General features: G+C 40.1%; 1 protein-coding gene across 2 annotated transcripts in view; it reads left to right on the top strand.

Annotated features, from left to right (window-relative positions):
* EFCAB11 (EF-hand calcium binding domain 11) overlaps nucleotides 1-15,670 on the top strand; it is a 117,726-nt gene that overhangs the window by 101,393 nt on the left and 663 nt on the right. The gene's annotated exons all lie outside the window — the stretch shown is intronic.

Genomic DNA, 15,670 nt, shown 5'->3' with positions numbered 1-15,670 from the left:
CCAGGTTTTGGAGGAGCTGGAGTCTCCCTTAACTTTCAGTTGGGCTAAACATTCTTCTGGTATTCACACTCACTGTTTCAACAATACAGACCTCCTCTCTGATACCGCCTCCTAGACCTATATTACACCCTAGCACTTCTGTCTCAAGAGCCCCCCCTTTAAAGTTAGAATGTTCATATACATCATTGGACACAGTGGGGAGGGGTCCCCTACTTATTCCTTTATGGCACCTTTTTCTGCATTTTATGGTCAGAAAAGTAATCTGGGATCTCATACAAGCCTAGACTTCACAGAGTTTATGAAAGTAGTATCTTTCCATTTGGGTTCCTACTACTGTAATGTACCAACATGGCCATACTGGGGTCCTGATTGTAGGCATCGTTCCCATGCACCACCCCCTAGAAAGAGAACCTTCCTGTTTGTTCAGAGGCAAAAACCTGTGCAGCCACAGATGTCCCCTCATGATTCTCAACCAGCAGAGGAAATTTCTGAGGAGGAGCATCTTCCCAGTGAGGATCTACATGCACCCATTGGCCATCTCATCCTTGTGTTTAGATGAGGTGATAATTTCTTCCATATCATCTTATCCAGATGACTAGAAGAACTTCCAGGATTTATTGAAAAGACTAGCCAAAAATGTCAAGATCCTGATAGAGGAGGTGCATGATACCTGACATAAATTGTTGGACGTTCTCTACACTACTATGCCAGGAAGTGTGGCTCTTCCTATTGATGGACCTTGCCAAGAATGTTAGATGGACACTGGCAATAGTAAAACAACTTCAAATAAATTAGACAAAAGATACTATGTGGGAGAAGAATACCTTTTATTCACAGCCAGTATCTGGCTTTTTGGTAATTGTGGTAGCTAACAAAAAGAATACACAATGCCAGCCAAAAATGACTCTAGCCCAAAAGGAGCCAAAATGATGATCTGTTTGGTCGTAAATGTTATTCCTCTGTAAGCTTATATTTAGAATGTTAAATGATCAGACTTTGCTTTCATGTTATGGTTTTCTAAAGTATAATATTTATGGATTTCTTTGATAAATTGCCACAAGAACATAAGGAGGAATTTAAATGCCTGATTTCACTGGGACAGTTAGTGATATAATGAACATCTTTGTAAGCAGCTCTAGATGCTGCTGATACTGCTTCACAATTTGTGGCTACTTCTGTAATCATGAAGCACACATCTTGTCTCCATAGTTCAGGAATCCCTAGGAAAGTTCAATGAACCGTGGAGAATCTTCTGTTCAAGGGCTTAAAGCTATTCAGTACAAAAACTGATGATGCCTTTCACACTTGGAATGATTCTTGTGCCACACTTCACTCCCACGGGTGTATACACCTTTACACAAAAAGAAAACAGGAGACCTCACACACACGGTAGACAGAGGACTGCACCATGCATTTTATCAGCGATCAGTGACCTAGAAAAAGACAGTGCTACCGGAAGAAGAGACATGGTGCGACAATTATAGCTATATCCTACCTCACAGACACAATCAAACAATCATTTTGATGGGTTGGTTGAGAGTCACAATTTAACCACAATGACAGATCTAGTCCTTTCTTCCCCTCCCTTTGGAAAAGCCTCTACTACTTCATGGAACTCCATAGCAATGGACCGCTAGATGAGGAACGTTATTTTAGCAGGTTATTTCATACAGATCCATACTGCCCGATCCCTTACACATACATCCCACAACTGGTCCCTATTCAGGAACCCCTTTCTCAAGAGACTGCTACAACAGAAATTGGAATCATTTTCCTCTTTTAAAGCCATAGAAGAGGTTCCACTGTAACACAGAAGGAAAGCTTTCTATTCACATTATTTCTTCATATTTAGAAAGAAGGGAGAATGGTGGCTAGTTCTGGATTTGAGAGTACTCAATACCTTTATTGACCAAGTCAAATTAAGAATGTTCACATTTGCCTCCATAATGCCATATCTAGATCCAGACTACGGGTTTGCAGCTCTCTGCCTGTTTATTTCCATATTGCCATACACCTGACACAAAATAAATATTTAAGGATTCTAGTGGAACAATAGCATTATCAGTACAAAGTTCTGCTCTGCAGTCTCTCTACTGTACTGAGGGTGATCGCCAAGGTCTTAGCAGTATTAGCTGTATATCCAGGAAGACAAGGTATAGCAAGTTATCTATACCTGGATGACTGGTTGGTCAGAGGAAGGTTCTCAGCACTATGCATGAAGCTCCATCAAATCCTTCAACTTTTCATATGCCTCAGCCTAAAATCACAAAGAAAAGTCTATTTTAACTCTAATTCATCAATTAGAATTAGTAGTGGTAGTATGCTCCAAGACAGCCAAAGTATTATCTAACTTGGGACAGATACAAAACCATGTCCATGCTTGTCATGCAGCTTCATTTAAATCCACAGATATGGTATAGACTTGCTTAAATCTACTTGGACACATGGCCTCCTGCAGTTTTGTCACGTAGCATTATAGACTACACCTACACTAAATGTGGGGTTGACGAAAAATCACTGTATGTACCATGCAGACCCAATTTAGGTATGCCTCTGCAGATTCCATAAGCTATTCTCTCCTCACTGGATTGGTGGAAAGACCCCAACAAGGTGTGCAATGGTGTACCTTTTTCACCATCCCTCCCAATCGGAACTTTATTAACCATTCCATCACAACTGGCTTGAGGAACACATGTAGACCACCATCGAGCACAGGGCAAATGGACTGGTGAGGAGACTCACTTACATATAAATGTGTTGGAGCTCAGAGCCATGGACAAGGCTTGTGTCGAATTCTTACTTGTGCTTCAGGGACTAGCTGTCAGTTCTTGATGGACAACACAATTGCCACGTTCTATATAAATAGGCAGTAAAGGGCACGATCATCCCTGCTGTGTCAAGAGGGAGTTTGGTTATAGAACTGATGCATTCAGCATCAGTTGTCTCCACAATTCTGCAGAACATTTTAGAAGACAGTTTAAGCAGACACTTTGCAACGGATCATGAGTGGACAATCAAGAACTCGGTAATTTGGACACTCTTCAAGGATTGGGGTCATTTGTCAATTGATCTGTTTGTGACAGATGGGAACAAGAAGTGTCCGACTTTTTGTTACAGGTCAGAGTCCAGAGTTCCTTTCAGACATATTTCTCATTTGATGGTCTCCTGCACTGATGTATCCCTAACCCCTAAATCCATTGTTTCCCAGGATACTCAGGAAGATCAGACAAGATGGTTCCAAAATCATCCTGATAGCTTGTGCCTGGCCAAGGCAGTTTTGATACCTGGAACTGATGCTATTGCAAATATGTCCTCTAAGAACATTACCTATAATTTCAGTCTTGCTATCCCAAAATAATAGGATAATTTGTCTTTCAACCCATCCTCCCTACATCTTATGGCTTGGCTTCTGGATAGATGTCAAAAGTAGAGAGATCATGTTCCCCATTCTGGAGGTATGGCCTGCATTCCTTGATCCTATATTTATAACTTTGAATGTGGCTAAAGTAAAATGTATTTTGTTTGAATAGAGCCTGCTTACCAAACACTTATTTGTTCTGTTTGACTGCTCAGTCCTCATCATTATTTACCAATCTACTAATCTTTGTGTCATCAACAAATTTTATCAGCAACGATTTTTACATTTACTTCAGTATCACTGATAAAAGTATTGAATGCTTTTAGGCCTCAACTGATCCCTGCGGAACAGTGGTGCCAGTCAGAGCAATGTGACAAATAGGGGGCTGTGTATATGATCGCCCAACCACTTCTAAGCAGTGGTCCTGTACTAAATCAGTCTGGCTGCTGCTGAAACAATCTGGAATGTCACTCTGACTGTGTGGTCACAACACCACTGAAATTTGATCCACCTGCCCCTTCAGACAGATGGAGGGGTGGCTGGGCCAACTTTCAGTGAGTGGTGTTGCAACCTGGTGCACAGCATTGCAGTGCAACTCAAATTTGGCCTGACTTCCTCTTCATCCAGACAGAGGGGCAGCCAGGCCAAATGGTCTTGCAGCCTGGCACACAGAGAATCTGTTCTTGTACAGCAGAGCACAAGGGAACATGCTAAGGACTCAACTTCTGGTGGCACTAGTTCATGCACTGGTTGGATAAGAGAGAGGAGAGACTCCCTGCCCAAGGGAGACCCGGGTTCCCTGTAGGGGGTGGGGGATGAGCAGGGACTGGAATTCTCCCCCTCCCCCACCCAGCAAGTATCTAAATTGGCGTCACTGCTGCAGAATTGCATACAGGATTGTATGGAACTTGCCTAGGAGACATGACTAATGTCAACCTTGGGAAGCCTTACGAGCGTCAAAGGACTCTTTTAGACAATGCCCTAAGAGAAGAATGAACTGTTAGTTGAGTAGGTTTCCTAGGAAATCCTTCCCTCCTAGAAAGACCCTCATTTGACGATGATTCCCCAGTGGCAACTGCTCTTTGAAATCTGCCAGTTAGCCAGTTCTTAATCCATTTAATGGACCAACTTTGGAGGAAGGAAGAGAACTATAGTTATGGAATCCCTGTGCCTACAGTAGGAGGAAATAAAGAGTCTGTCAGTTTTAAGATATCTTTGAATTATTTTCTTCTTAAAAACAAAACAGAATAAATGAAAATATCCTTATTGTCCATCTTATTACAGTCTGTGATATTGAAAATGAGCAGAACAGTTCTTATTAAATAAGCATCATCATGAACTACAGACCCCTCTCTCCAAACTGAATTCAAACAGTTTAAGATTCAGGATCAGTTTGTATAAACTTAAGAACCTTCCTACAATTAACTGTAACCAAAAGGTTTGTTCCTGCTCCTGCTCCCACTGAAGTCCTGAAGAATTTTGCTGTTATTCAAAATGGGAAGAGGACAGGGCTTTTTTTCTGTCTTGCTTTGTCCCCTTGCTCAGAGGTGACTGCCAGTCTCTTGGACTAAAGGTACCATACCATTCAGTTCTTGTTCACTCTGTCAGCTAATGTAATCTTTACACATTCATTAATAGTAGCAATAAATATGCTGCGGACTTCAAATAAAATATTTTCACATTTTAATGTTTGAAAGAAAACTAAGAAAAATAAGTTCATTGTAAAATGTTACATTGGCAGGATGAATTAAACACGTGATAAAAGAGGAAAGTTCCAGATTAAGTTTAAAATTCTTATTTTATTAAGCATAACATAAATCACTTGTATGATCCTCTTTTAAGATAGTATATAATTTGATCCTTACTTTAAAAATATCATTTAACAAACTGGAGAGCACTCCAGGCTATCTCAAGGATAAGTACCTGTATACCTTGATGATAAGGTGATGATATGACAATTTAAATACCTTCTTGAGACCTCCCTCTCTCAAAATAGAACTTTTAACTGTTAGTAAGCCAAGAATATACATCCTGTTTTAGCCAACAAAACTACAATAATCTTTTTTTTCTGTGTTTACTAAGTATCAGAGTGGTTTTTCCTAACACTTACGTCTCTAAAGAAATTAATGAAAATCCACATTACTAACTAAACTGCTGTGGGAGCCCTGCAGGAATCCCATCAACAAAGAAGCAAGCACTTAGAACTAGAAAGAGCCGGCTGGTTAATCAGAAGAGAAGTCAGCTTGTTGGAGAAGCTGTCATCCTTGAATCTTCAATTGATGGGTCATTTCATCCCCAGCAGGGGCTCCTTGCATGAAGTGTAATTTTTACTCTCACTGTTCAATCAGTATGACAGCTTTGGCTCTAATGTGATGGAAGTTCTGACTCTAGTTTGAATTATTCCTCTGACAGTTCATAAAAAAAAAATTCAGAACCAAACAATCAACAATAAAACAAAATTAAAACATTCTTTTTAATTTAAAACTCTGCCTGGCTGTTAGAATTTTACTGTTAATGTAGCCAGTGAAGTTATATACATAAGGATCAAATTCCACAGTTCCTTGTAGTTGCTACAATTTTTCTGAATAATAAGCGTCAATTAGTGAGTTTGTTATTCAAAGCTATCCAGACTCTTATAGTACAAAGCATCTATTATCAACTTGAACTGTAAATTCTCAAGTCTACATGCCCTCACTATAATTTACTGTATGCTCAAATGATAAATTATAGTTACATTCTGTAATTATATGGTCTAATTAAAAGAAATACTTTACAAATTATGTGTTCAACAAGGAGGCATTTTTTACAATTTCAAGAAAATGTTCTGTCCTTTCATTGTTTCCATAAACACTTTTCCATGTGAAAATGTCACTTTGGCAATTTTTTTCCAGTTGAAATTCCTGTGTTTTTTTCTAGCACATAAGAAATTCCCATTGGAGCAGGCATATCAGGAAATAGTAGTAACCATGAACATTTAGCAGCCATGAATGGACATAAGAATGGCCATAGTGGGTCTGACCAAAGATCTATCTTCTGATAGTGGCCAATGCCAGGTGCCCCAGAGGGAATGAACAGAACAGGTAATCATCAAGTGATCCATCCCTGTCGCCCGTTTCAAGCTTTTGGCAAACAGAGGCTAGGGACACACTGTCTTGTACTATGTTTAGTATTTTTTATTTGTACTACAGTAATTCCTGGAGAGACAGTTCAGGATTGGGGTCCTCATTGTAATGGTTATTGAACATATACAGAATAAAAAATAATCCCTAGTCCAAAGTACTTACAATTTAAATAGAGACAAAATGTGACAAGTCGATGTAGAACACAATGAAAGGGAAAGACAAGGGTGATCATAATATATTTGCTAAGTGTAATTTACTCATACTAGGTAAGTGTGGTTTGGAAAATGTCAACTAGAGCTCTTAGGCATTACGATTACAAAAATAAATAATAATAATAATAATTAATAGAATATATGTGGTAGAGAGCTAAATATTAATGGGAATATAACTCCCTTGGATATTTGTGGTTGATGCAAGGAAAGGGAAGTGCCAGAGATGTTCAGAGCAGAGCAGCTTTTTGGGAGAAGACTGTGGACAACAATGCAAGTCACATTTCATACATACAGATAGTGCTTAGTGGCTTGCTGTGTCTCATTATAATTAAGGTGCCACCGTGGTAATTCAGGAAACCACAGAATTCTTCATCTGCAGGGCAACAGTGTTCCAAAGTTATTTAAAGAGAACACTCAGCCTGTCTTTAAGTACAACTCACATGTAGATGAGGAGAAATGTGGAATAACCCAAAGTTTGAAGATTCATGAAGGAAAGCAGACAAGGAAAAGCCACTAGTACTCTTAGCATGTCTTAAACCAGTTGTATGTAAGGGGTGGAGAAACCTAGGTATGGAAATGTGAGCTAACTTAGCCCACAGATGTCTCGTAGGAGCTCTTATATGGCAATTTCTTGCAATATCCTGGACAATCCTTATTGAATTAAGTTAAACCTTAAATTTAAGGAGCTCTTTGTGTTAAAAATTCAAATGCTTGTTTGTTATTGTGGTATTGTATGTAACTTGTTTAGGAGACATGGCTAATGTCAACCTTGAGAAGCGTTACGAGCTTCAAAGGACTCTTTTAGACAATGGCCTAAGAGAAGAATGAACTGTTAGTTGAGTAGGTTTCCTAGGAAATCCTTGGGAAGAAGGGAATGCAAATTACCCACCTACAGATCCATCCTTTTGAAGCTGCACCTTGAAGAGAAATCAGTTGTCTAGCTGATTACCAATTCACAGTCTCTTCAAAGACCCAGACTGGATAAATGAGTCACACTCAAGTTCACGAGGATGCATATTTTGAGTTAACAGTTATGAATTTGTGACCACAGAAAAAAATCCTAGGTTTGAAGGACTGCTTACCAGCCGGAGCCCTTGTTAGAGTCAGGGGGTGATCTCCGATAAATTTATTAGCATGAGTGTAGGTTCTTTTATTGTTTGTTTTATTGTTTTTAATGTTTCCTCTGTAATGCTATCAATTTAAGAATAAATGTGCTTGCTTAGAAAGAGCTATTTGGTAAGTTCCTATTGGTATGTCTACACTATGAAATTAGGTCTATTTTATAGAAGTTGATTTTTAGAATTCGATTGTACACAGTCCATTGCGTATGTCCACACTAAGCGCATTAAGTCGGTGGAGTGCGTCCTCACTACCATGGCTAGCATCAACTTACAGAGCGGTGCACTGTAGGTAACTATCCCACAGTTCCCAAAGTCTCCGCCACCCATTGAAATTCTGGGTTAAGCTCCCAATGCCTCATGGGGCAAGAACATTGTTCCGGGTGGTTTTGGGTACATGTCATCAGTCACCCCTCCCTCCGTGAAAGCAACGGCAGACAATCATTTCGTGCCTTTTTTCCTGGGTTACCCTTGCAGATGCCATACCACAGCAAGCATGAAGCCTGCTCAGCTCACCGTCACCACTGCTGTTGTGGGCAAGTCTACTGTGGGGGCTGCTGTGATCCAAGTAGCCAATGCAATCATTGACATTCTGTTATCAAGGGTAGTGACTCTGGGAAATGTGCAGGCCTTTTTAGATTTTAGGTGCATCATATTCCTGTCCTTTGTCACTGGTGAAGAAGTCTTGCAGCCGTACATTCCAGTCCGGTTGGCGCTCTAACACCCCATAGCACTTCTGTGATTGACACATGTAACAACTCCAGGGCTCTTGCTCTTTTACCTTGGCCAAGGTACCTTGCCCTACCAGGACCTCCAAGCATTCGACACAGAAGCACCTGCAGCAGCTGGCATTGCTACACAGCAGCAGCTCCTGGGTGCCTTCGCAGCAGACAGTGCAGTAGGACTGCTAGCCAGCCTCGTCCATGGTGTACGGTTCCACCGCTTCCGCTGCAACTCTGCTCTCCTGCGAGCTGGAGGCTTCTGCCTCAGGCTGCTCTCCCAGCTGACAGCACCGCGTGGTCTCACCTACTCCAGCCTACCCATTGTTCCCATGGCTCATGAAGCCTGGACAGTTCAACTATAGCCTTAGCAAGTGCAGAATAGTGGTAGAATGTGCCTTTGGACGTTGAAAAGCTCACTGGTGCTGTTGGTCAGACCTCAGTGCAACCAACATTCCCATTGTTATTGCTGCTTGCTGTGTGTTCCATAATATCTGTGAGAGTAAGGGGGAGACGTTTATGGCAGAGTGGGAGGTTGAGGCAAATTGCCTGGCATCCAATTTTGAGCAGCCAGACACCAGGACGATTAGAAGAGCATAGGTAGGCGCGCTGCACATCATTGAGGCTTTGAAAACCAGTTTCATGCCTGGCCAGGTTACAGCTTGAGAGTTGTGTGTGTTTCTCCTTGATGCAAGTCCACCCCCTTTGTTGATTTTAATTCCGTGTAAGCCAACCACCCTCCCCCCTTCGAAATAAACTAACTATTGTTTTGAAACCATGCATTCTTTATTAATTAAAAAAAAAAGCAATAACGGACAAGGTAGCCCAGGTGGGATGGAGGAGGAGGGAAGCACAAGGCCACATTGCTTATTGTGGCCACACTAAAAATCAAACTGTTTGAATGACAGCCTTCTGTTGCTTGGACCTCCTCTGGAGTGGAGTGGCTGGGTGCCTGGACCTCCCCCCCCCCACCGCGTTCTTGGGCATCTGGGTGAGGAGGGTATGGAACATGGGGAGGAGGGCAGGCGGTTATACAGTGGATGCTGCAGGGGTCTGTGCTCTTGTTGACTTTCCTGCAGCTCCAACAGATGCTTCATCATGTCCGTTTGCTCCCCCATTAGCCTCAGCATCATGTCCTGCCTCCGCGCTTCGCGCTCACTTAATTCTTTCCTGGCCTCTGCCATGGAATGCCTCCATGCATTAAGCTGTGCCCTATCAGTGCAGGAGGACTGCATGAGCTTGGAAAACGTGTCACCATGATTGCGGGTTTTTTGCCTTCTCATCTGTGATAACCTCAGGGATGGAGATGATAGGGGGAGCGTAGAAACATTCTACACTCTACGATTCTGGGGGGACTGCATGGTCACCTATGCTGCTGAGTTTATCACACTGACCAAAAACGGGAAATAAAATTCAAAAGTCCCTGGGGCTTTTCCTGTGTACCAGGCTAGTGCATCGGAGTTCAAAGTGCTGTCCAGAGCTGTCACAATGGAGCACTCTGGGATAGCTCCCAGAGGCCAATACCGTCGATTTGTGTCCACAGTACCCCAAATTTGACCCAGCAAGGTCGATTTTAGCGCTACTCCCCTCGTTGGGGAGGAGTACAGAAGTCGATTTTAAGAGCCCTTTAGGTCGACGGAAGGAGGTTGGTTTTGTGGACTCAGTCATTTTTAAATTGACCTAATGCAGCTAAATTTGACCTAACCCCGTAGTGTAGACCAAGCCTATGTCAGTTGCAGTGTACATTGTCTCTGAGGAGAAAGGTAAAGCAGGCTAGCTTAGTCAGTCAGACTTTGCTGGGAATTCACAGTGTCGGCAGGGATCAGTGCAGCCTTGAAATACTGCAGTCAAGAGGTAGAGAGATACATGTCTCTGCCCAAGAAAGGTGGCATCTGGGGAGCCAGAAGTCTGAGTGGGTGCCTTTGCTGGACCATAGAGGGGGGTAGAGGTGCAGTTGTCCTGAACTATGACAGGAGCACCTCATATGGCTCACACCATCCCCTCCAGCTAACTCTGGAAGTATAGTTGGCATGTTGCAGGGCCTTTGAGAATATGATCCTCAGATCCCAAGAAGGGCTTGGAGAACTCCTCCCAACAGACATGATTACTGTACCTGTGTGTAATATCTTGTATTTGATCATAGCTTATATGTTTCTGCTTGGAAAACATTTTTCTCACCAAAGTAATAAATCAAACTTTCATTGTTGTAAGCTCATTAAGTACTGTACATAGTGTTGAATTCTCTAGGTACTATATTTGAGAATGGTATATCACAAGATTTAAATACAAGTCATCTTAGTACAATGAAAATTTTGAAATCCAAGAAAACATTTTTGTTTGTAGTGTTGTTGTAGCAGTGTTGGTCCCAGGATATTAAAGAGACAAGGTGGGTGAGGTAATATCTTTTAATGGACCCACTTTTGTTGGTGAGAGAGACACACTTTGAGGTACACAAAGCTCTTCTCCAGGTCAGCTCTGTGCAGCTCGAAACTTGTCTCTTTCACTAACAGAAGATGGACCAATAAAAGACGTTAACTCACCCACCTTGTCTCAGTGAACATTTTTGTCACTTTTAGGGAAATACTCAATTTTCTAGTGCAGCAATAACCACAGTAAACTACCATCACTGGGGAATTCAATGAGAAATAAATTAAAACTTCAAAGTTGTTGCCTGATCTATAGATTATGTATTAATTATATTGATTTTTTAAGAATCAAGCTAGCCCTTTGGACTACAAATTTACACCGTGTGCCTCCCTAATGTTTTATTTGCTTTCTAAATTTTATTTATGTGATACATTTGCATTTTTCTCATGAGTGTTCTTTCTCTGCAATTAAAACTTCATCCTTCAAATTAATACAGCATATGCCTTCAGTGGTACAACTAACTAATCTTTGTTTTTAATATTATAGATCTGAATGATCACTCAGCTTTCCAACTCACCATGTAACTCAGCCATTGAATCTGCTGGTGGGGGGAAACACGAGCTTGGGAGCATATATAAAAATTATGACCTATTCCTTTGCACTTTTTAGATATACATGGTGAATAAACATTGTTGATCTATAAATCAGGATCACTGTATTCTCAGATTTAGTGCCCATTTTCTAGGTAATGGTTACATGAAGCTTATTTGTAATATAAAAAGAAGAAATATTGTGATGCTGTGGGCCAAATTCTGCACTCACTAACTTCAATGGGTGTTATGCCTGAGTAAGAAGTGCCAGATTTAGCCTTATATAAACTGTATTTTAAAGGTGACAAAGGAAAGGAAAATATAGTGGCTGATCAATACATAATATTGTTATTTATCAAATGAAAGGATGAAAATATATTTTCAGTGTGTGGATAACTTTTTTTAAGTAAGTACCCTATTTCAGTGATTAACAAATAGGAAATTTTAAGAGGCAACATATATTAAACATTACTCTTGTTGATTATTCACTTACACTTCTTATTGAGATTTACAGTTAAAATATTCCTGTTGAGAGAAAAGTACCATTTATCTAATCCAGTTCCTCAAGAAAAAATACTTAGGTGGTTTCAGGAGTCTTCAACTAGCTAATTTAATAAGAGGGTAATTTATATTCCACAGTCAGTAACTTGTGATACTGTTATTACTAAAATTCAAGTAAAAGATCACACAGTCTGCCTTATCTACTGCATACCATGAAATATCTACATATATTTTATTAAATAAAGTTAAATGAATAGTGACCTCTGAGATCTGCAGTTATTTTAGATCAATATACTATAACACATTATTTTCTTAATCATAAAGGTGAGTATTCCATCTGTCTCCAATGGATAAAGATGAAGATTTAACTCTGAGACAATTTTGGTTTTCACATTACTTTTGCAGAGCTTTCAGAAATCCACATTTTAAATTAAGTATAGTATTTCTTAAATTTACTAATTTTAACCAGCCCATGGCTTATTTACCATTCATCAGTCAACATGTGCTGCTGATCTCTGCTAAAAGATTGTTCATATAATGAACTTCGATTTAAAAGAGCCTTTTAGTGGCTTTTGAGATATTGAGCATGTGCCACATAGAGTTTTAGGACCAAATTTTCAAAAACTGCTTTCAATCAGGGGCACAAATGATAGAGGGTAAACATCTAATTGCACCCTCTACTTAGATAGTCAGACATTTGGGATGAAATCCTGGCCCCATTGAAATCAATGGCAAACTCCCATTGATTTAAATGAAGGATTTCGACCCTAAATTCTAAAATGTGTACCTGTTATTGATTCTGGCAGAAAATGTAGAGGCTTGATTGAACTAGATGGTTCATGTCTCATAATAATATCAGAGACTGTTCGTTTGTTAGACATCAGCTCACAAATATCAGTCTGGATGTATTGTTTGTTTGGATATCTTAGTTAGCTAATTATGACTGGAATTCAAACTAGCAAATATAATCACCAAAGCAGATTTTTAAAAAATTCTTCAGTAGATGATCTTTTAAAAATAAGCTACACCCTCTGAGAGGATGTAGCAGTGGACATTCTCCTCTTGCCCACTAGGGAAGTGAGAGGAGCATTTAGACTGTAAGATCATTCGGGTAAAATACCAGTCACTCTTATTTGTCTGAACAGCATCAGGCATATCTATGCTGAAGTGTAATAATAAAAGGCAAGCACTGATCAGCAAGTATAGTCTTCTGTATCTTGTTTACAAGGGTCAGACAGATGGGAAGAACTGGTGGTACTGGGCAATCCAGCTCTCCTTACATTCCCAAACCCTGCCTACCCTCAGTGTTGTTCAGAAGTGAAATCATTAACAGTGCATCAGCCCCATCACTTCTGTGTGAACTACAGCATATATTATAGCAAGGGATCCAGTTTTGATTTCAAGACTTCAAGTGATGTAGAATCCACCATGTCCTTAGGTAGATTATTCCAATAGTTAATTATTCTTATTGTTAACAAATTATGACTTATTGCTAGTCTATCAGAAATCTCTTCCCCATGTAGGTACTTGTAGACCATGATCAAGTCAGCTTTTAACCTTCTTATGAACTGTGTTTTTTAAGTCTCTTGCTATAAGGCATGTTTTCCAGATCTCGTCATTCTTGTAGCTTTTTTCTGAATGCTTTCCAATTTTTCAACATCTTTTTTGAAGTGTGTACACCAGAATTGGACATGGTGTTCTGGTGATGATCTCATTAATGATAGAGATAATACTACTTCCCTAATTCTCCTTAATATTCCCCTGCTTACATACCCCAAGGATCACATTCACCCTCTTAGGTACAGCATTGCACTGGGAACTCATGGGAATTACTACACTGCTGCACAGTTCAGATTAAGGAGGTGTGAATAGCAGTGCAGACCAAAGTCAAGCACTGTAACTTTCCTGTGTGGATGCTGTGGGCATGACCTCAAAGGTTTGCGCTAAAAGACTACAGTAGTCCAATCTTGGGACCTTTAAGTTCATGCCTGCAGCATCCACACAAGGGAGTTACAGTGCAGAACTTTGGTGAGCACTGCTATTCAGACCGCCTTAGTCTGAACTGCAGGGCAGTGTAGACTACTCCAAGTCATTTGGTTATCTACCATGATCGTTAAGTCCTTTTCCGCATCACTGTTTCCCAGGATACGGTCCCCTATTTTATAAATGTGACATACATTCGTTGTTCCTAGTGGTTAACTTTGCATTTAGCTGTATTAAGAGGCATTTTGTTTGAATGGGCTCAGTTTACCAAGTGATCCAGATTAGTGTGTATAATTTGTCTGCATCATTATTTATCACTCTACCAATTTTTGGTGTCATCTTCAAGTTTTACAAGCAATGATTTTATATTTACTTCCAGACCTTTGATAAAGAAATTGAATAGCAATTAATCCATTTAATATGGACTATATGGACTTTGTGTGGTGCTAATTTTTTTAATCAGAGTTTCATGCAGAACTATTCCAAATGACTTACAGATGTCTTGGTATATTACATTAACACATTAACTTTTATCAATTAAACTTGCAATTGCATCAAAATATATAAAGTTTGTTTGACAAGACCTATTTTCCTTAAAGCTATCCTGTTTGACATTAATTATGCTACCACCCTTTAATACTTTACCTGTTAACACCTTTGAGATAAATAAGAGCAGTTTGTACACTTCAGAACCGTTGCGTCAAGCACAAACGAAAACACAGTTGTCTAAATTTATATCTAGAGGGTTTTCCTTGTAACTATAAAGACTAGAAACTTTATAAATGTACATTTTTCAAATTGAAGATTAAATAATGCAAAACTGCTGGGGCCACAATATGATTACCATTAGAGTTTATCAATAAGTACCAGTTCGGCATAGCTTAACATTAGCTGAGAGAGTGGCAAAAAAGACCTTTTGTTGAAACCTCTTTGGTCTCACATTAGTCCTGCATTAGGGTATTTCATAGGATCAAGTGTGGGCCTTTTGTTAGCATTATCTTTGTCCAGTAAAGAGCTAGGTATCAGGCTAAAGATGTCACAGTGATCATTACAAAAGGTAAATTGCATACGAGTTTGCAGTGCAATAAAGGCTATGTGGGTTTGGCCAGCATGTCCTGTCACAGAGCTTTGAGGTAATAGCTCCTCTGAAGCACTGTGATCCAGTGGATAGAACATTGGACTGGAAGTGAGGAGCTTGGGTTCTATTTCCAGATCTTTCACTAACTTTGAGCAAATTACTCTCTTTATGACTTTATTTTGCCTTCTGTTGATGTGGATTATGGTACTAAGTTTCTGGTCTACACTACAAAATTACTTTGGAGTATCTGCGTCCCTTAGGGGTTTGAATAATCCACAACCGTGAGCAATATAGTTATACCAGCCTAAGCACCGGTGTATACAGATCTATGTTGGCGAGAGAGCTTCTCCCGCTGACATAGCTACCACCTCTCACGGACATGGAGTTATTAAGCCAACAGGAGACCTCTCTCCTATCGGCTTAAGAGTCTTCACCAAATGTGCTACAGTGGCCCAGCTGCACTGGTCAGCTGCGCCAATGTAAATTTCTAGTGTAGACCTGCCTTGCTCTCTTTTTTTAAAAGAACTTTGAGAAAGGTAAGGTTTTTTGTTTTGGTTTGGTTTTATGCAGTTCTAGTGACACCACAGTAGGAATACTCCAGAAGGATATTGGTGAATTATAA

The sequence above is a fragment of the Lepidochelys olivacea genome (assembly GCF_965140295.1).
Source record: "Lepidochelys olivacea isolate rLepOli2 genome assembly, chromosome: 6".
NCBI classification, from domain to species: domain Eukaryota; kingdom Metazoa; phylum Chordata; order Testudines; family Cheloniidae; genus Lepidochelys; species Lepidochelys olivacea.
This window is presented reverse-complemented; position numbering and strand designations above follow the sequence as displayed.